Source organism: Petaurus breviceps, unplaced genomic scaffold (assembly GCF_028583685.1).
Source record: "Petaurus breviceps papuanus isolate PSGF00001 unplaced genomic scaffold, PetGlider_PUasm1.0 90638, whole genome shotgun sequence".
NCBI classification, from domain to species: domain Eukaryota; kingdom Metazoa; phylum Chordata; class Mammalia; order Diprotodontia; family Petauridae; genus Petaurus; species Petaurus breviceps.
This window is the reverse complement of record NW_027187295.1, coordinates 4225628-4248536: the sequence shown is the minus strand read 5'-3', so window position 1 is coordinate 4248536 and position 22909 is coordinate 4225628.

Genomic DNA, 22909 nt, shown 5'->3' with positions numbered 1-22909 from the left:
ACATTATCAATGTTGGTGATGAGGTCTGTTGGAAGCCATGCAAATGTTTCAGTGTGAGTACAGGTACTACCTTTTATGTGTTTCCCACCTCCCTCATAATGAGACCAATGTGTTCCATTACAATTGGACTGAAATAAAAAAATCAATTGAATGGTTTTTTCCTATCCTCCAATGTCACACATGATATAGACCCTACACCAACTAGCTTTAGAAGTCAGTCAAGCTGCCCAACAAGATTTGCTACCTAATGAATGTGCCCCAGGTATTATAGATTGGTTTCAACACCTGCAGATAACTTCCTCATGGGCAAATATACAAACTATACTGATAATGTCTGTGTTGTTTTTGATATTACTTGGTTTGCTTCCTTTTATTGTGAAGTATGTAGTAAGTGTTTTTAAATGAAGGTTTTATGCATGGCAAGTGTCCCCACCTTGTTATCCTTTTCCCAGTGATTTGTGGATACTATATAATCTGTAATTGAATGGCTTTTGTTTATGGTAATTATCCCCTCCTCTATTACCCTATAATGCATATGTCCAAAAACTCCTGTGCCTTGTGGGACTCATCAGATTTGGCCCTCTGCACCAAACAGGAAAAGGGATTTATTGGGGTCTGTGGGTCCCCCAAAGGTCTCAGGTAGCCTCTCTGAGTTCAGGTCTGGTAACAGGGCACTTCATGGTATGTGCTTATCTTATTTAGAAGTCAGGGAGCCCTGACTTCTAGAAAGTGCTGAGGCACCCAAATTGTGTGCTGTCATGCAAATCCCCTGTTACCCTGATGTTTATCTCGTGTTCAAAGGGTATGTGAGCAGGATTATGCAAGTTATTCTGGACACAGTCTCCCTGTTCTTTGATTGGCTCCCTACCTTCTCTCATGAGCTGTTCATGAGCTGTCCATGAGCTCTGCATGAGCTCTGCAAGTGCACTTTGGGGGATTTAAGGGCTGAAGCATGAGGGGGCAAGAGGATGGAGGGAGAGATGTAACAACACACCTGTCCTGACAATAAAGCTGTGCCTCTTTCCATTTCTACTGACGACTTCTCCTTTATGTGACCACACAGGATGTGGCTGGCTGTGCACCAAAGGCTGGGAAACTGAGGTAAGACTCAGCTAGAATCATAAGGGTTGTTACACCCAGGGCCATGTGGCTAGTTAAGTGTTAAGTGTCTGAGGATGGATTTGAACTCAGGGCCTCCTGACTCCAGGGCCAGTGCTCTACTCACTGTACCACCTAGCCACCCCTTTTGGTGCTACAGTTTAAGAAAGACATGGATAGGTGGAGGAAAACAGAGAATATTTTGTATTTCTGAGGGCCTTTAGTCCATGTTAGATGAGGATAGCTTGAAAGACCTGGAGATGTTTAGTCTGGAGAAGAGAAGACGACAGTAGTGGTAGAGGGAAATGATAACTGTATCTAGGTATGTGGAGAGATATATTTGGATAATGAATAGTTTTATTATTTTTATCCACAGAGGAAAGTATTGGGAACAAGGAATAGCAAAGATGTATTTTCACTCTTTAAATCAAGGGAAAAAAATTGAAACAATGAAAACTTCATAATATATCCCACATAAGGATCCTTATCCAAACTCCCATTCTCACCAAAAACTCTCAAATTAGACTAAAGCTGTATCTCTCTTTCGTGTTTCTAGATGTACTTCTCGGGAGTCAGGGAATGATATTCAAGCGCCATTGGCACTTACAACAAGGTAGAATAAGAAAAATTGCACTAAATATCCTCCACAAGTCTGTGACACATTCTCCCATCAGTATATACAGAATCCAAGAAAAATTGGGATTAAGCTATAACAACATGCACTCAAGCACATCCAGGATGGCCTGCTAGCAAGGTTCTTTGATCTGCTGTTAAAGAGAAGACGACTCAAAAAGGGGTTAACAATTCTACTTTTAATAACATTTACTAGTTGACGGGAAAGGTCAGCACCCTGAACTTGGAGAAAATACAGAGAGATACAAGCAGAGAAATTAGCACAAAGACCAACAGACAGGACACCAGCTGTCTGAGTAAAGCAATATTGCTATAAACTTTACATACATCACTGGATCGAGGGAGCACAGACAACATCTGAGTAGTTGGGGGACTCTGAAAATATGGTCACTCAGAATCTCGACCAGGAAATCAAATGGTCCTTCTCATAAGCAAAACCCCAAACCAAAATACCAACTCAGAGTATATATACACTTCTCAGAACCAGAAGGCATCACAACCCTCATGACTCAGTGCCTAATTAGGTTAGTACCAAAAGGTGTAAAAGCCTTACCACAAGCAAGACTCCCTTAAGCAAACTTCTCTTTAAGCAAGCTCCTCCCCTAAAGGACTCCATATGATTCAGGAGGGATCATAGCTTGGCACATAGGCCCATTAATGGGTGGAGAAGATCTTATATTTCATTAACCTTACACAAGCTTAGAGAACACATGTGCTAAAGGAATAACTGACAGCTCTTTGTTCCTGGAAGTGCTGTTCTCTCATTCCTGTGTTACTCAAGAAGTTTCTCTTAGACATGGTGTAGTTTTATTGTTAGGATCCCTGTGGACCTGTATATCTGCAGCCATTAGATGTGAATCTACATCTAATCTTTTGTTGGCTCTCAAGGAAGACACTGCCATTGATTGGTTGGAGGATTTCTATAAACACTGATAGAAAGATGAGGTGTCTAGTATCTCTCAGACCCTTAGAAGCTTTCAAGTTACTTCTCTGGCCAAAGGGCTGAAAGGGTGTTGCACCATGCACAAGCAGCTTTCTTGAAGAATGCTACTGTGAACAGCTTTTAAAATTCTGATTACATAATATAGTGAACACTCTATTCCATAACAAATGAGAACAAAACATTCACAATAAATCAAAGCATTCACAATGTTACAACTTATCACAGAAAATCACAATATAGCATTGAAAACAGCTTATTCAAATGGCCACATAGTTTTCAGCAAAGTGGTCACAATATTTAGAACAAAGAACAATCATCTCAAAGTACAACAGTCAAAGTCTTCCACTCGTGGGGCACACTAAATTAATTCAATCAGTCACTTATTCAGCAATCAATTACTAAGTATCATTAATTGATAAGTATAATCATTAGAAAATACACAAACCCTCCACCCCTAGTAAACTACAATTTCATCACTACTCAGTACCCATGGAGAGGTCTTTTCTTCTTGACTCCAGTCAGGCAACTCCTACCTGAATCCACCAAATAGTCATCTGGGTTCAATGGCAGACAGCTCCCAGTTCCTTGTCCAGCTCTCCATGTAAGTCTTGCTCCACACTGAAGTTCACAGGGTCCAGTCCATCTCAAATCCTCCACAATTTCTGTTCCTGGGAATTCAAGGCTCAACCAAGCCACAAACAGATAAAATCTTAACTGTCCGGTCATGCTTCCTCAGTCTTTTGCAGCTTGTTCAAAAAATCAGAATCACTTTATTCAGCCTGGGGGGAAGAGGGGAGGTGGGCTCCTGGGCTCCTCTTCAGCCTCCACCTGGCAGCTGCAGCTGCTTCTGCCTCCATGGTGCTCTAAGAAATTCTGACTGTGCCTCTCTGGGGCTTTTCTTCTATACACACAGCATTAGCTACTTCCTGTTTCAGCCAACCCCTTCCTGTTACTTCAAGAACAGGGGTTCATACCTTCTGTTTCTTTCACAGAGGTTTGATTAATTACTAAGTGTTAAGTAACTGATTAGTAACTGCTTACTTGCCAATACAAAAAGGGGTGTTCAAATTCAAATTACATTACCATTACAAAGGAAGAGCAGACCTAGATAAAAACTGAATCCTTTCCTTCCTTCTTAGGTTGTTTTAAGTTTCTCCTTTTACACACACTAATTGTGTGCCTATGGGCAAGCTACTTAACCACTTAATGCCAATCCTTGACCCTCCTAATCATCTCCCACCCTGCTCCCCTGAAACCGATGAAGACTATATTACAGTTGAGCTGCCAGTCTATCATCAGTGGTTTAACACTGAAAGTTCCCTTTGCCAATTAACTCAAATTCAATTATGGAAAGAATTTTGGTTAAATGGCCCTTTGGTACACATCTTTACTCAATGTTATGTTTATCTGAAGACATTTCTAGTTCACACAATTTATAGTATACTCTCAGGGAAGAAGAGTTAATTAAGTTTTCTCTTTTTTCTTTGTTTTTGTTTTTTGCCCTATGCTGACAAGATTTTAAAAGATCTTGTTACTTGCATTGCAGAGGTAATAATTAAAACAGTAACAAATTTCAGGTATTGATTGTTCACTAAATAAAGGATCAATTGCTTCTATTATTTAAAAAAGAAAATTGTATGGGATATTTAAACATTTTTACTCACATTTTGCTCAATGTAGATATGAGTTTTGAATGACCAATTTTGGTGAAACTATATATTGCAAATTTTTAAAACAATCTTGTAATAAATTTTTTGAAAAATGTTTTAGGCTTTTGTATGATTTCAATGTCTTATAAAAACTATGTGTATATCGTGGTTTTTTTTTTTTTTTACACAATCACTGGGGCTGGTGCAGATTAGATTAAGTTTTATTTGGAAAACATATTTTTTTTTTATGACTGAAGTTGTTCTACTGATTTATAATTCATCTGTTCAGTGTTCCCCATTCAAGCATATGAATTAATTGTTTCTGCCATTGCAGAAATCACCGGAGTCCAGTGTAGATGGTTGCCATTTATCCTTGTTTAGAACAGATCAAATGAGGAAAAATCTCATATACATTTGGGCAGATACTTCTTGTTTTACTGCTTTCATTATCAGGGAAAGGAACTTACATTAGCTATTGGCTAACTTTATGGAGGTAAAGAAACTGGTAATTATAATAATGGCAGTCATATCTGTAACTAAAAAATGGGGCTCAAATAGGCCTTTATCCTAGAATGGATGTGAATGACTTGGCAGCTAGGTGGTTCAGTCGATAGAGCACCAGGCCTGGAGTTAGGAAACACCAGAGTTAAAATCTAGCCTCAGATGTTTACTAGCTGTATAAACCTGGGTAAGTCACTTAATCCTGTTTGCTTCATGAAGTTTCCTCATCTATAAAATGAGCTGGAGAAGGAAGTGGCAAACCACCCCAATATCTTTGCCAAGGAAACCGCAAATGCAGTCACAAAGAGTCAGAAATGACTGAAATGATTGAACAACAATGATGATAATGATGATGAAGGCAGTGACAACAACAAGGAAAAGAAGGAACAATTAGTTCCTAACCTTTGGAGGACACACTCATTTTGCCTTCCCTGTCCTGCAACTGCTTCCAGGCTACCGCTTCTTGGGTCCTGTGACCATGGTGGGCCACCAATCTACCCCTTTGCCCTCTCCCAATTATATTTATTTATTTTTAAAGCAATTGGGGTTAAGTAACTTGCTCAAGGTTACGCAGCCAGGTGTTTTGGGGTGGGTGCTAAGTGTCTGAGCACAGATTCGATCCCAGGTCATCCCAACTCTGGGGCCAGTGCTCTTACTCACTGTGCTACCTGGCCGCCCCGCTCTCCCAATTTTCTAAAGTGCTGAGGACCAGAACCTTTGTTGCATACACTGCCTGCTTTCTCATTGCAAATTTTCCGTACATTTAGATTTTTTCCCCTGCCCCTGCAATAACCCCCTCATCACCTCCCCCAACTCTTAGTACCTCAGGTGAAAAAAAATCTCTAGTTGTATTTCAGACTACTACAATAATTGACTGATTTGTCTGTCTAGTCTCCTCCCTTTCTTTATCCTCAGAAGAGTTGCCAAAACCATTTCTCAAAAGCACTGCCCTTGCTATGACACTCTTGTATTCCATAAACTCTAGCAGTCCCTTATTATCTGTAGAATTAAACTCTTCTGGCATCTAAGGCCTTTCACAATCAGGCTATCTCCACCTAGAATGTTCTTCTCTCTTCCAACTTCCAGAACTTCTCAGAATCCGTAGATTCCCTCAAGGCTCAGCTCAAATATCTACTTGATTGTGAATCCTTTCATTACCACTCATTCCATGCTTTTGCCTTTCCTACCAAAACAAACAAACAAACAAATCCCACCCCAAACCCCAAATCCCAAAGAAACAAAAAACAAAGAAAAAGAAGCATCTGTCCAACAAACCAACCAAAAACAAATTAATAAAAAAACACAACAACTTGTATTTCCCTGGGTACATGTTATCTCCCACAATAGTATATAGGCTCCTTGAGGGAATTTATTATTTATTTATTATTTCTGTCTTTGTGTCTCCACTACCTACTGAAGGTCTTGAACAACAGCAGGTGCTTAATGAATACCTGCTGACTGATGGTAAATGATTGTCCAATAAAGGAGAAAGAGAATATTGTATATGTTGAAAATAAGTATTGCTGTCTGTGAAGAGAATGAAGATATAAAAGCAGATTTTAATAGGAAATAACAGGGAAGAAGTAAATATGTAAACAAAGCAGGAATTAGGGGGAGTAATGATTGTGATTAGAAGAAAATATTCAGATGGCAACAGGGAATTCTGAACCCAGGAACCAGTTGGAACATTCAGTGGCTGAAATGACAGATCCATATGACAATTGGAAAGTAAAGAAATAAAGAAGAAGAGAGGACAGAGAGATACTGGGCATATATCTTCTGGGAAGGAAGAAATTCCTCTCAAGGCTGAGTAAGCACATGAGTCAGCATACTAATCTATTCTTGGGTTACTGAGGATTTTATTGCATGAATCAGTTTTTATTCACAGTGTACTGGATTTAACTGTCTTCCTTACATTTTTCATACCATTTTCAAAAACTTAATGTAAAATAACCTACTTTTCTACCCATAGAGTTTTCATTTTACTAATGTCATATTAGTGGTTGCTATATTAGAGTGTTTCTATATTTCTCCTTCCTTTAGCAGAGACATTTATAAAAGAGAGTATAAAATCCTTAGTAGCAACAGAAAATATGATCCCTTAATCACTTATACACTCTAACTTATTTCTAAAAATTGAATAGAGGAAACAATTTAGATATCCATTCCATTTGAAACTGTATACATTCATTTCTTTAGGGAAGAAATGAGAGAAACATTAAAAGAAAGAATTTAAAAAAAGAAAAAGAGAAGGATTATAAAATAATCATGTGTTCACAGCTTGTTAGAATTGCAAGTTACCTGAGAGATGATTTTCTAATCCAACCCCCATACCACATTTTAGAGAAAAGATGTGTCCTTTTAGTAAGTCCATAAAAGAAGGACCCTTTTTTTTGGTATATTGAGACACCTAGGATATGGAAAAATTTTCTAAGTGACTAATAATGATATTTAAAATGACATGTCTACTTCAAAATTGTAATGGAAAAACATTATTTTGTCCTATAGATGGTGATCTTGTTACTGGATAGCTTCAACTGTAGCTGTTTTCCCTAACATGTCTTTTTTTTTAAGTTATATTTTTGAAAAGATCAACTTTGTTGTCTTGGTTCCACCTACTCTCTTCTTTTGTATATTTTCTGATAGCAGATTTTTTCTTTTTTTCTCTTTTCAAAAAATTTATTTTTAATTTATGGAATAAAACAAACATTTCCATAATATAGTACAATAAAAATGATGATTACACATGAAACTGCAAATCCACTATACACAACTTGCTATTCCTTTCAAATACAGAACAAAATTATCACAATTTTGTTCCCATTTATTTCTTCTTTACCCCATCCCCCTACCCTAGAGAGGGTTATCATTAGACACAAATAGGTGTGTGTGTGTATGTATAAAATTATTCTATACAATCTCATATTTATCCTTTCTTTCTCTGGATGCAGATAGTATATTTCTTCATGTGTTCTTTATAGTTAATTTGGGTATTTATAATAGTTAAAAACAGTCATTTGCTCAAATATGTTCTTAAAACAATATTGCTGTTGCTGTATACAATGTTCTTTTGGTTCTGCTCATTTCATTCTTGGTTGTTGCATGCAAGTCTTTCCACATTTTTCTAAAACTGATAAGCTCATCATTTTCTATGGCACAATAGTATTCCATCACAGTCATATACCATAACTTGTTCAGCCATTCCAAAATTGATGGGCATCCTTTCAATTTCCAGAGATATTAAACACATTGCCCATGGACTACATGTGGTCTACAACACTCTCAAATGTTGCTAGAACCTGGTTAAAAGTTAACTGGGGAAAATGTAACAAAAAAAATATGATAAAACTGATGATGCTAACAAATGATATTATGATAAAACAGATAATATTACATTTTAAAACTGTCAATACATAGGTCACAGGAAGTCTTACATATGGATTACTTCTATTTGAGTTTGACACATAGCTGTACACTTATTCATGGCAAAGCAAAAACTTTGTATTCCTGTCAATGTGAGTTGCTCATGTGTTAATCATTGAATTTTTCTACAAATGATAGAGTTACTGAGTCTATGGAGTCTAATGAGTGGATCTGAGAGCTCACTATCCCAGTAATGTGAAGCTTCAAAAAATTTTGCATTTAAACTTAAAGCCTCAGTCTAACAAATCATATTAAAGATACATCAAGTTTGTAAAAAGGACTAGAAAGCCTCATTTTGTAAAAGACATTTAAGAAAATAGAAAGCAAATTTTGTTCTTGATTATACCAGTAAATTTTTATTTGGCCTGAAGCATTCTCCAAGTGCTATAACAGAAATCAAGGTTGATAAACAAGGTGTACTAGAATGAATGATTGGAGGGAATAAAAACATGGAGCCATGTCATATTCTGAGTTAATTTTCCCTGCTAAAATCAGAAGCTATTGTATTGAATTTTATTTTTACAATGGTTAGACTTGCTAGTTCAAGATACTCCATATTCTTTTGCTACCTTCCCTTTCTAACTTTATCACCCAATAGTGCCCTCAATGCTCTGACCAAATTGAACAGTTATCTAATCCCACACATATCATGATTTCTATGTCTTTGATCAATCTTGTTTCCTCTTTGCTTGCTAAATTCCTACCTGTACATTAAAACTCATCTTAAATGTCATTTTCTCCATGGTCTTAGATGATACTCAGAATTGGTAGTGACCTTTCCCACCTTGTAGGGCAGCTAGGTTTTGCAGTGGATAGAGTGTTGGCCTGGAAGCAGGAAGTCTCATCTTCCTGAGTTCAAATCTGGCCTCAGACATTTACTAGCTATGTGATCCCAGGCAGTTTACCCTATTTGCCTTAGTTTTCTTACCTGTAAAATGACCTGGAAAATAAAATGGCAAACCACTCTAGAATTTTTGTTAAGAAAACCCCAAATTGGATAATGAAATATCAGACATGACTGAAAAATAATGGTTGAATTCTTTCCTTCCCCCACCCTTGACCAGAAATCAGTTTTTAATGTTAATGGTATATAAGCTTTTCCCCACCCATTAATAGACCTCGGGTGGGGCCCATTAACGGAAGCTTATTTTTAGGAAGACTTTCATACCTATTGCTAATTCTAATTAGGTACTGAGTCATGAGAGCTGTGATTCCTTTTAGCTCTGAGAAGTGTATAAATATTCTGAGTTGGTATTTTGCTTTGGCAGCTTGACTATGAGGAGGATCTTGTGATTCCCTTGTTGAGACGCTGAGTGACCCTATGTTGAGAGCTCCCTCATTGCTCAGATGTTAATGCTTTCTCAATCCAGGGATGTATATAAAGTATATAGTTGATTCAGGCAGTTAGAACCCTGTCTGTTGGTCTTTATTTCTCTGCTTGTATTTTCTCTGTTTGTATTTTCCCTAAAGTTCAGGGTGCTGACTTTTCCCCTGAACTAGTTATTGAATGTAATTAAAAAAGATTAATGACCCCTTAAACAGCTATCTTTCCTAGTAAAGCAGATCTAAGTACCTGTGCTAGCAGCCGTCCTGGATATGCCCGTGTGGTTACCATGGCACAGGTGGAAGTTTAGACCTTTCTATCGCACTTGTTATGCTCTATTTTATAGTGCAATTGTCTGTGTATGTATCATAGAGTCTAAATAAACTAGAACCTTTTTTTGTAGGCTTAGCATAGTTTTTAATTTTTCTCTGGTAACATGTAAAAATAATTTTTAACATTCATTTTTAAAAGTTTGAATTTTAACTACTCTTCTTTCCTCTCTCCCCATACCACCTCATTGAGAAGGTAAGCAATGTGATATAGGTTATACAGGTGTAGTCATGCAAAGCATTTGCTCATTAGTCATGTTGTGAAAGAAAGACCATAAAAAAGTCAAGAAAAATAAAGAAACTTTTAAAAAATACTTAAATCTGTATTCAGACACCATTCTTTCTCTGGGAATGGAAGCATTTTTTTTATCTTGGATCATTGAATTGATGATAATAACTAAGTTATTCACAGCTAATCATCCCAATATTGCTATTACTTTGTACACAGTAAATTTCACTTTGCACCAACTTGTTTAAGTCTTTCCAGCTTTTTTCTGAAAGCATCCTGCTTATAAATTTTTTTTTTGGCTTTTTGGAAGGGGGAAGGCAGGACAATTGGGGTTAAGTGACTTTCCCAAGGTCACATGGCTAGCAAGTGTTAAATATCTGAGTCCAAATTTGAACTCAGGTCCTCCTGACTCCAGGGCTGGTGCTCTATTCACTGTGCCACCTAGCCACCCCCATAATATCTTATAGCACAATAGTATTCCACAATAACCACATACTGCAGTTTGTTTAGATATTCTGCAATTAGTGGGCATATCTTCAATTTCCAATTCTTTTCCACAAAAAAAAATAGCTGTTATAAATATTTTTGTATATATAGGTCCTTTTCTTTTTTTTTCATCTCTTGGGATACAGATCTAGTTGAGGTTTTATTGGTCAAAGGATATGCATGGTTTTATAGTCCTTCAGGTATAGTTCCAAATTGTTCTACAGAATGTTTGAATCAGTTCACAACTCTGCCAACAATGTATTAACGTCTTATTTTTCCCACATCCCCTTCAATGCTTGTCATTTTCCTTTTCTGTCCTATCAGTTTATAGCTAATATATAAAATATATAGGTAATATGTATATATATATATACACATACTTTAGCTAATATATATATATATACATGTATTAGCTTTATAGCCAATACATACATATATACATATATATATATATACATATATAATAGGTTTGAGTTAGTTCCTCAGAATTATTTTAATTTGCATTTCTCCAATCAATACTGAATTAGAGCATTTTTTTCATATGGTTATGGATAGCCTTGATTACTTCATGTGAAATATTTTTTGATCATTTATCAGTTGCGGAATGGCTTGTATTCTTGTAGATTTGAATTATTTTTCTTTGTCTGATAAATGAGGTCTTTATCAGAGAAACTTTCTTCAATTATTTTTTCATAGTTAGTAATGCTAACTGTATTTCCCTCCATTCTATTCTCCCCACTGGTTCTTTTATTATTTTCTCTCTCCTTTCACCCTGTCTCTAATCACAAGTGTTTTGCATCTGACTACTCCCTCCCCCAACCTGACTTCCCTTCTATCACCCCTCTTTCTCCTATCCTATTCCCCCTACTTTCCTATGGGGTAAGATAAATTTCTATACCCAATTAAATGTGTATGTTATTACCTCTTTGAACCAGTTCTGATGAGAGTAAGGTTCACTCACTGCCCCTTTCCTCCCCTGTCCTCCCCCAACTGTCAAAGCTTTTCTTGCCTCTTTTATGTTATATAATTTACCTCATTGTTCCTCTCCCTTTCCCTTTCCCCCAGGACAATCCTTTCACACACCTAATTTTATTTTTTAGATATCATTCCTTCATATTCGGCTTACACCAATGCCCTCTGTACATACATATGTGTGTGTGTGTGTGTGTGTGTGTGTGTGTGTGTGTATTTTTTTCCTTCTAACTCTCCTGATAATGAAGAAGTTCTTATGGAGTTACAAGTACCATCTTCCCATATAGGAATGTAAAGAGTTTCACCTTATTAAGTCCCTTATGATTTCCCTTTCCTGTTTCCCTTTTTATGCTTCTCTTGAGTCTTGTATTTGAAAGTCAAATTTTCTATTAACCTCTGAGAATGCTTGAAAGTGGGGGTGGAGTCAAGATGATGGAGTAGAAGCAGGACCTCCACTGGGCTCCAGCTTCCACCTTCCCCAATCCATGTAAAAGGGGACTCTAAACAAACTTTGGAGCTGCAGTACCCACAAAAAGACACAGAGAAGCTAACCCCCACTTCCATTAGCTTCCATTTGCTCAATTCTCATTTTTAAGGAATTATTTTCTTCAGTAAGTTTTTGTATCTCTTTTCTCATTTGACTAACTCTACTTTTCAAGGAGTTTTTTTTCTTCAGTGAATTTTTGAGCCTCATTTTTCATTTGACCAGTTCTGCATCTCAAGGAATTCTTTTCCTCATTGTTTTTTTGCACTTCTTTTACCATTTGGCCTAGCCTGTTTTTTAAGGTGTTATTTTATTCAGATTTTTTGTGTCTCCTTTACCAAGGTGTTCACTAGTTTTTCATGATTTTCTTGCATCACTCTCATTTCTTTTCCCATTTTTCCTCTACCTCTCTTATTTGATTTTCAAAATACTTTTTGAGTTCTTCCATGGCCTGTGACTAATTCATATTTTTTTCTTGGAGGATTTGGATGTAGGGACTTGGATTTTGTTATCTTTTTCTGAGTGTGTTTTTTGATCATGCTTGTCACTGTAGAAACCGTCTATGGTAAGATTTTTTTTTCCTGTTATTTGCTTACTTTCTATTTATTTGCTATTTATTGACTTTTAACTCTTTGTTAAAGTAGGGTATTGCTTCCAGGGTGGAGGATGCATTTTCCCAAGCTTCAGGGTTTTTTGCAGTTGTTTTAACAGATAACTTCTGAGGACCTGTAAGTTTTCAATTCTTTCTAGGGGGTATGATCTAAGAATAAGTATATTCACTACTGTCTTGGGCTGTGCTCTGGTCTGTGATTGACCACAAGAACTCTTTTCTGCGCTGGAGCTTTGACATGGCTCCCCACTACGCTGAGGCCCCAAACTCTGGTTTGTTAGTGCCTCTCTTTGCCCTGGGACTGCTGCCTAGAGCTATAGCCTAGATCCAAGTATGGCCAAAGGAACAGAATCATGCTTCAATGCTAACAAAGAGACCTCTCTAATCTCCTTCTGAGCAGTTTTTCAACACCCTTACCATTTGTGGGCTGAGATCTCTGGAAAAAGTTGCAGACACTATTGACTCAGTAGCTACCAAGGCCTGCTCCTTGTTTCAAGAGGCTGGGTCTATGCTGGTGCTGCTTGTGCTTGACAGAGCTCCACTCTCACCCAGGCGAAACAGACTTTTCCTGCCAATCTTCTAATTTGTCTTTGTCTGGAAAATTATTTTAGCCCAGCTTTTTTTTCTGCTGCTCCAGGAATTTTTTTTTTTTTGGTGGCATTATTTAAAGGTGTCTGGATGGGTCTAGGGAGAACTCAGGGCAGTCACCTCTTTTTTTTCAGCCATCATGGCTCCACCCCTTCAGAAACTTCCTTTTTATCTCTAGCATTCAGCACAGTTCCTGGAACATAGTATGTACTAAATGAATACTAATGGACATACTAACAGGTATAGTTTCTTTCTTAAACTATGCACCTTTCCATGCAGTTAGCATGGTATTCTGCACACAATAGGTATTTAACAATCATTGACATAATTTAATTAAGTTCAATTATTTATCTGATATATGTATTTTTCAAAGACATTCCATCTATGTGGATTCTTTATGAATACCCAAGAACAGTTTGTGACATAGGGATGATGGCATATTTGTCTTCAAGTATTTGAAAAGTTTTCTAGACTAAGGGATACCAAATAACAATCAGTAGGAAAAATTTGCCTTACTCTTCTTTTTTGTATAGTCCTCAAAATAAGAATGGTCTTTAGAGTTTTAAATAAAATCAAGCTGTATAACATTGTGAGGGTGGGAGCATAGAAATGCGGATGATTTATATGGGTTTATTTTATATCTTACAAATTTGCTAAAGTTGTTAATTATTTAAAGTAAATTTTTAGTCGATCCTCTGAGATTAAGTATACTGTCTTAATCTGCAAAAGGGATAGTTTTGTTTCCTTATTGCCTATTCTAATTCCCTCAATTTCTTTTTCTTTAATTGCCATAGCAAACATTTCTAGTACAATATTGAATAATAGTGGTGATAAAGAGCAGCTTTGTGGCACCCCGAATCTTATTGGAGAGACTTCTAACTTATCCTCATTACTGATAAGGTTTGCTGATGGTTTTAGATAGATACTACTTATCATTTTAAGGAAAACTCCATTTATTCTTATGCTTCCTAATTTTTTTTAATGGGTATAGGTACTGTATTTTGTCAAAAGTTTTTTCTGCATCTATTGAAATAATAATGTGATTTTTGTTGGTTTTGTTATTGATATAGTAAATTATGCTAATAATTTTCCTAATCTTGAGCTAGCCTTGCATTTCTGGTATGAATCATTATTTTTATGGTGATAAATTGCTGTAATCTCTTTGGTCATGTTTATATTTTTTATTTTTGCTTCAATATCCATTAAGAAAATTAATCTACAATTTTCTTTCCCTATTTGACTCTTTTTTTGTTTAGGTAACAGCACCATATTTGTGTTGTAAAAAGAAATTGGTAGGATTCCTTCTCCTACTTTTTGAAATATTTTATATAGTATTAGAATTAATTGTTCTTTAAATGTTTGGTAGAATTCATTTGTAAATTCAACTGACCCTGGAGATTTTTTCTTAGGGAATTCATGGATGGCTTGTTCAATTTCTTTACCTACCATGGGTTTATTTAAGTATTTCATTTCCTGTTGTGTTAATCTGGGCAATTTATATTTTTGTAAACATTTATTAATTTCACTTAGATTGTCATATTTATTGGCATACAGTTGAGCAAAAGAGCTCCTAATTATTGTTTAAATTTCCTCTTTATTGGTGGTGAATTCATCCCTTTCATTTTAGATACTGGTAACTTCTTTTTCTTCTTTTTAAATAAATTCACCAAAAATTTATCGATTTTACTTTTTTTTTCATAAAACTAGCTCTTACTTTTATTTATTATTTCAATAGTTTCCTTACTTTCAGTTTTATTCATCTCTTCTTTGATTTTCATAATTTCTAATTTTATATTTGAATATTTTTACTTTGCTCTTTTTTCTAGCTTTTTAAATTGCATCTTCAATTAATTGATCTCCTTTTTCTTTATTTATTTCATGTGAGCATTCAGAGATATAAAATTTCCCCAAAGTACTTCTTTGACTGCATCCCATGAATTTTGAAATACCTCATTATTGTCATTCTCTTTAATGAAATTACTGTTTCTATTATTTTTTGTTGGACCATGACTGTTTATTACATGCAATTTTTATTGCATCAGCATGTGAAATGGATGCATTTAATATTTCTGTATTTCTGCACTTGATTGTGAGGCCTTTTTACCCTAATACATGGTCAATTTTTATGTAGGTGCCATGTACCACTGAGAAAAAGATGCATCTCTTTCTAAGCCCCATTTCAACAACTAGTTTTGTTTTCTATGCTATCTTTGAACTAAATCCAGTGAGAGAAAGGTTCAAACCATGCTCACCTCTCCCTTCTTTCCCTCTGCTGTAACATGTCTTTCATGCTTCTTCATGTGATATAATTTAACCCATACTGCTTCCCCCTTTCATTTTCTCCCAGTATGATCCTTTTTTCTTACCTTACTTAATTTTTTATCTTCACTTCAAAGTCAACAAGGATGACCCATGCCCTCTTTCTAAGTATACTCCTTCTACCTGTGTGATAGTAATGGCAATTAAAGATTCCCCTGTATTGGCTTGGTTTTCAAATTGATTGTGTTAAAACCCAGAGTTTGTTAATCCCACCTTGGATTGGCTTGTTGATGTGAAAAGAAAGTCCTGAACTGGGAGGAGCTGGTGACGTAGATTTGGAGAGACAAGAGAGAGGCAGAAGATCTTTTTGGAAGCAGCACCTCGTGGAGAGAGAGAGAGACTAAGAGAATTGCTGGTGGCCGCTTTGAATTGCCCTGGACTTTTGAGACCTGCTCCCTGAGCTGCCAAGGACTGAGGAGACATGGCTGTTTTGCTGGTACTTTGTCTGTCTGTGTTGATGTTATTTTGCCAGATTTGTCCACTTGTGAAAGACAGTCCTTTTGTTGAAGAAGTCCTGGAACCTGGCTGTTCACTAAGAAGCCCTGAGACTGTCCTGCAGACAGAGAGTGAATACTGTCCACTGGTGAAGGACAGTGCTGTTGTTGCAGGGGTCTGGAGACTGTCCTGCAGACAGAATGAATACTGTCCACTGGTGAAGGACAGTGCTGTTGTTGCAGGGGTCTGGAGACTGTCCTGCAGACAGAGTGAATACTGTCCACTGGTGAAGGACAGTGCTGTTGTTGCAGGGGTCTGGGAGCCTTTCTGTTGGTTCAGAAGCACTGAAGAAGGATTTTCTGGTTGTATGTTTACAGAAATCCTGGGAGAGGGCTTTGCTAATGTGTTCAGGGGTTCTAGGACTGTTCTACAGACAGAGGATGAATTCATGAAGGGACTGGCAATGTATCTTATGGCCTTGCTAAGCCTTGTCTCCCCAGGAACTAAGATTGCTGAGAACTTGCCTCGTGTCAAGATGAAGAAAAGACCTCCATTTGGGTATTAAGTGCTGTGTTTAAACTTGATGTAACTCTGGGGTAGATTCAATTGTGATCCAGGGGTTTTGACCTTATGTTTGGAAACTAATCTCCATTTGAGAAGAGGGGCTTTGTGGTGGACTTAATGAAGGTATAGCCTAGGGGTGGAGAAGTATTTAGAACAGAGACTTTGTAATTGATTGAATGATTGGAAGGTCCTGGGGTGGGGTAGTACTTGGAGATTATTTAATCACACTTAGTAAATGCTGTATTTTGAATGATGTCATGTTTTAATCTTCTCTGTTCTTGGTTGGTCACTGAATAAAATAGAGAGCACCTATGCTGGTATTTTGAACCTGGGAAGTTGCCTTCTTTTGGCATTACATTACAACCTGTCATAATAGATGCACAGTTCTTAAGAGTTATAAGTATCATATTCCTATATAGGGTTGTAAACAGTTTAACCTTATAGAATAATATGTTGTTTCTCTCTTTCCTGTCTACCTTTTTCATCCTTCTTTTGAATCTTCTATTTAAAGATCCAATTGCCTGTTCAGTTCTGGTCTTTTCATTAGGAAACTTTGAAAGTCCCATTTTTCATTGAATATCCATCTTTTCCTCAGAAAGATTATGCTAATTTTTTCTGGGTAGCTGATTTTTATTGTAATCCATGCTCCTTTTGCCTTTTGGTATATTGCATTCTAAGCTCTCTAGTCCTTTAGTGCAGAAGGTGATAAGTCTGGTGTAATTTGGGCTATGGCTCCTTGATGTTTGAATCATTTCTGGCTTCATGCAGTATTTTCCCCTTGACTTGATAGTTCTGGAATTCAGTTACAATATGTCTTAGAGATTTCATTTCGGTGGAGGTAACCAGTAGATTCTTTTTGCTTTTGTCTTTCTGGAGGGGAAAGGCAGGGCAATTGGTTTTACGTGACTTGCCCAAGGTCACACAGCTTGTAAGTGTTAAGTGTCTGAGGCCAAATTTGAACTCAGGTTCTCCTGACTCCAGGGCTAGTGCTCTACACACTGCATCACCTAGCTGCCCCCATTAGATTCTTTCAATAATTATTTTGCCCCATGGCTCTAGGATATCAGGTCAGGGTATTTTTCTTTAACAATTTCTTGAAAGATGCTGTCCTGACTCTTTTTTATTATTATCATGGCCTTTAGGTAGTCCAATAATTCTTAAATGATCTGTCCTGGATATCTTTTCCAGGTCAGTTGTTTTACCAATGAGGTATTTTACATTTTGTTCTATTTTTTCATTCTTTTTATTTTTTTGTCTCCTAGAGTCATTAGCTTTCACTTTTCCAGTACTAATTTTTAAGGAATAATTTTCTTCAGATAGCTTTTGTACTTCCCTTTGCATAAGGCCAATTATACTTTTAAAGGATTTGGTTTTTTGGTGGATTTTCCCCTCATTTTGGTCAGTTCTATTTTTTTAAGGAGTTGTCTTCTTCCTTCAATTTTTGTTCTTCCTTTTTTAAGCTAGTGACTTTTCTTTTAATAATTCTCTTGCATAATTCCCATTTCTCTTCCCAATTTTTCTTCTGCCTATCTTAATTAATTATTAGATTTTTGAGCTCTTTAAAGAGGACTTTTTGGGTTTAAGATCAATTTATGCTCCCCTTTGAAACTTTGCATATAAATATTTTGATATTGTTCTCCTCTTCTGAGAATGCATTTTGATCTTCCCTGTCACCATAGTAGCTTTCTGTGGTCAGGATTCTTTTGGGGGTTTTTGCTTATTTTTAAAGATGAGCTCTGCTCCTGGGATACTGGTGCATTGTCCCAAGCTTCTTGAACTGGGGGCCAGGTACCTGATCTGGTTTTCTGTGCTGGGGCCTCTTGGGCTGGCAGCTTGCCACTTGTACAAAACTGGAGGTCTCTCTGCTGGCCTGCTGTACCACTGATCTCCTGAGACAGGACCATGGGGTCTTGGTTGCTTATCTGTGTTGTGGCTAAGAACCCCCTTCTGGCTTAACCAGATACTGCCTGCACTGGAATCTGCTCCCCTTTTACCTAAGTGAGACAGGCCTTTCTTGAAATTCTTCTAAGTTATCTGGGGATGGAAAGTTTCACTCCATCTATTTTGTGGATTTTTTTGCCCCAGAATTATTTTAGTGGATTGCTTTAACATTATTTCCAAGGGAAACTGTGGGGAGCTCAGGCAACTTCTTGGCTTCTTGACTCCACTCAGTCTTTTGAGACTTTTAAGTAGAGGCTGATGGTCTTCTGTGAATGATATTGTTGAACAGAGATTGGCCTTAGTGATCTCTGAAGGCCTTTCTAACTATCTGATCCTATGCCTGGAGAAAATTAAAATAGTCTTTTAGGATATAAATCTTGTTCAATATTTAGTTTTGCCTACTACTCATATTTCTGTAGTCATTATTAAAAATGGAAGGAATAATTCTGATTTGGTATACTGTTCAATATAGACTCCCACTCTACCTCCCAAAAAAGCAAAGCAAATTAAAAAATAAAAGATCTGAATGAATAATAAACTCATATGTTATTGGTAGTAATGTCATTAAAACATTGACCCTTCATTCCAACCAGATGTGGTATGGACTCTTTTGAGAAGGTTCTGGGGAACATATTTCATATTACATATTAAATATGTAATAATGCTTTTTATAGTACTCATAATATCTTCATGCCATTTTTTCCTACCAAAATTAGAGACCTTGGTGACTCTTAGACCATCCAGCATGTGGTTTTGGACCAAACCAGTAGCCCCAGAAAAGATGGAGATGCTCTCTGGGTATGCTTGTCTGGAGTGACCCTGAAGTTCTCTGACACCACACTTATCCAAAGTTTTCACTTCTGGAAAGTCCTGAGGACAAAAAATTTAATCAAATTTTAAGTTAATCTTAGAAAGAATCAGAATTCTTGAAAGTGGAAGCCTGGAGGCTAGAATTATACTGATTTCTCCTGTGTGAACACTGTGAACATCTAAAGCAACCTAAATAGCTCATGGGGAATGGATTCCAAAATATGATTGAAGTATTTCATAACCCATATCCTTCATGATAGGCATTGTGTTGGTGTAGTATCAATTGAGGAATGATTATTGTATTTATATTTTTGAACATTCATAATCAAAATAATCTGGTTCTGGTTAAGAAATAAAGTGGTAGATCAGTAGAATAGATTAGGTACTCAGTACACAGTAGTAAATGACAAAAATAATCTATGATTTTATAAACCTAGAGAGTCAAGTTTTGGGGACAAGAACTTGCCAACAGACAAAAATTTCTGAGAAAATTATCAAGCAGTTTGGTAGAAACTAGGCATAGACCAATATCTCACACTGTAGACCAAGATAAGGTCAAAAGGGGCAACCAAATCTGGCAATATATGCAATATTCTACCTATAGTCCCATATTTCTGCAATAAAAAGAAAAAATAAAGATGGGTTGCATTTTTCACTTTTCTTCTTGATGGACAATCTCACCTGTTATAACTATAGGGAATTTGATTTCAATAATTTGAAAAAGTAACATTGTGCTTTCCATTTATATTGTAATTGTAAATTGCATGTGTTGCTTACATGGCTCACATTACTTCATTTTGCATATGTTTATATTTTCCAATACTTCTCTAGATCCTGGGCCATCACCTTTTGTCTAAGCTTTAATGTCTGGAAGAAACTGTGAAGCTGACTACTTTGAGCGACTCTGACTCATTTAACTTCAATTCATGCACGAGTCAAGACATCACCCTGTGATATCATTGGTTCCTTTACAAAACAAAGGACAAACAACAACAATATTCTTTATAATTGTCATTTATAATTATAATTTATATGTAAGTTTTATTTATAATTATTAATTTTAAATTATATTTTATGATTACAAAATATAATTTATTAAATATATTAATATGCTTGTGTTGTATAATATTTTAGTTTATATTATACTTATAATATGATAAAACAATTTATATTAAAATAATAAAATTACAATTTATTAAATTTATATTTAAATATATTTAAATTAAAATTTATAATCATCATAATTGCATTATTCATTACCAATTTTTGTTAAAATTTCCCCAAATAATCTATTTTATTTCCAGTTTTTTTCTACCATCACCATAATAAAATTGCTGCTTTAATTGTTAAAGAGTATATAAGACTTTGACTTTCCTTGGGGTATATAGTTAGCATTTGTATCCCTGGCCATTTAAGGAACTTCTTTTTGATCTATTTTTAAGTGACTTTCAGGAATGGTTGGACCAATTCATAGTTCCACTAGCAGTGTATTCATGTACTTATTTTTCCATGATACCTTCACCATTGATTATTGTTGAACTTTGTAATTTTTGCCAGCTTATTGGTTGCAAGGAAAAGCCTTAGAATATCTGAGAACCACTTTATTACTAGTGACTTGGAGCAATATTTTAAGTGGTTGCCAATAGTTTTCTATTTTTCTTTTGAGAAATCTTTATTAATTTATTTTGGCCACTTATTCACTGAGGAATGATTAATGGTCTTTTTATTTGTTTTACTTCCCTAAGTATCCCAGTCCACTCTCCAATTTCTAAAAGGATATAAGGTAACATGGAGATAGCATGGCAAAGTTGGTAGATATCTTGCCTTGGAGTAAAGAAGGCCTTAGTTCAAGTCTTAAATCTGGCATATGCTGATTGAATGATTCTTGGCAAGTTACTTAACTTCTCAATGTCCATGACATCTCTTTAAGACTATATTATACATTGGCTAATGGGACAAAAAAAGGAAAATGGTAAATGTTGGAGGGGATGTGGGAAAACTGGGACACTAAGGCATTGTTAGTAGAGTTGCGAATTGATTCAACCATTTTGGAGAGCAATTTGGAACACTGCCCAAAGGACTATAAAACTTTGATCCAGCAATGTTACTATGAGGTCTGTATACCAAAGAGGTATAGAAGGAGGGAAAGACTTATTTGTACAAAAATATTTATAGCAGCTCTTTTTGTGGGGGCTAAGAATTAGAAATTGAGGAGATGCCCATCATTTGAGGAATGGCTGAACAAGCTGTGGTATATGATTATGATGGAATATTATTGTCTTATATGAAATGACAACCAGTATGATTTTAGAAACACCTGGAAAGACTTACATTAACTGAGACAAAGTGAAGTCAGAAGAACCAGGAGAATGTCTACATGGTAACAGCAACATTGTGCAATGAATAACTGTGAATGATCTCTTTTCATCAATACAATGATTCAAGACAATACCAAAGGACTCATGATGAAGCATGCTATTGACCTCTAGAGAAGGAACTGATATTGTCTGAAGATAGAATGAAGCATAATATTTCTCTTTCCTTGTTTCTTTCTTTTTTTGTTGGAATATTCTGCTACAAAATGACTAATATAGAAATGTTTTACATGATTGCACAGATATAACCTACTGCTTACCATCTTATCAAGAGGGAAGGGGAGAAAGGAAGGGAAGGATAGCATTTGAAACTCAAAACTTAAAAAAAGCCCAAATGTTAATAAATTTTTTTAACATGTAATTGGGAAAAACATTTTTTTTAAAAAGTATCCATTACACATTAAAGATGCTGATTTGCTGTGAAAGAGTGAAGCTTCTCACTGGGAGTTCCCCTGCCAAGGAAATCACAGATCTGGGGGGGAGGAACCCAGTAACAATAAAAACTGAAGTGGGGAATATGTACATTTCTAGTACTTTTTCCCCATTTCCACAATAGTATTCATCTTTATTTTTTATTGCATATGAAGGTCTGGGGAAAAGAATTGTAACTCTGTTATTATGACAACAGAACATTTAGATGAAAAATGTGCTCAAGCTGTTTCTAGATGACAGCTCAAAAACATTTTTGCAACTAAAAAAAATGGCTATCAATGATTTGGTGAATGCTTAGATGGCCAAAATGTTTGCTTGTAGTCCTGGCAGTGACTGGGTCTTCCTGTGTCAGAAGCTGCCTCCTAACATCTGTGTTTCTTTCTGCTCCCAAATAGTCCCACTAGTCATCTGGCTCCATCTGTAGTTATTAAGTTTTAGGACTGGATGTTTTCTTTACAGGAAACCTTGGTGAATTTACTGGTAGTTGGATAGAGTGTGGTTGGGCTTGAAATATGTTGATGTTGTTCTATGTCAATTCAGTTTTCATTTGCAGATTTTAAAAGCCATAGCATGTGGGATCCTCTCCCAAGGGATCCTTTGATCAAATGGTGAAGTGATTGTAAAAGGAGTAGAGGCAATTCTCACTAGAAGCAGATCAGAACAAGAAAATGAGACTACAGGAAATAATGTTGTAAAAATAGAATAGGTGGCTTATGTTCATGCAGCCTGCTACTTGTGTTGATAGAACTGATTTTTACCATGAA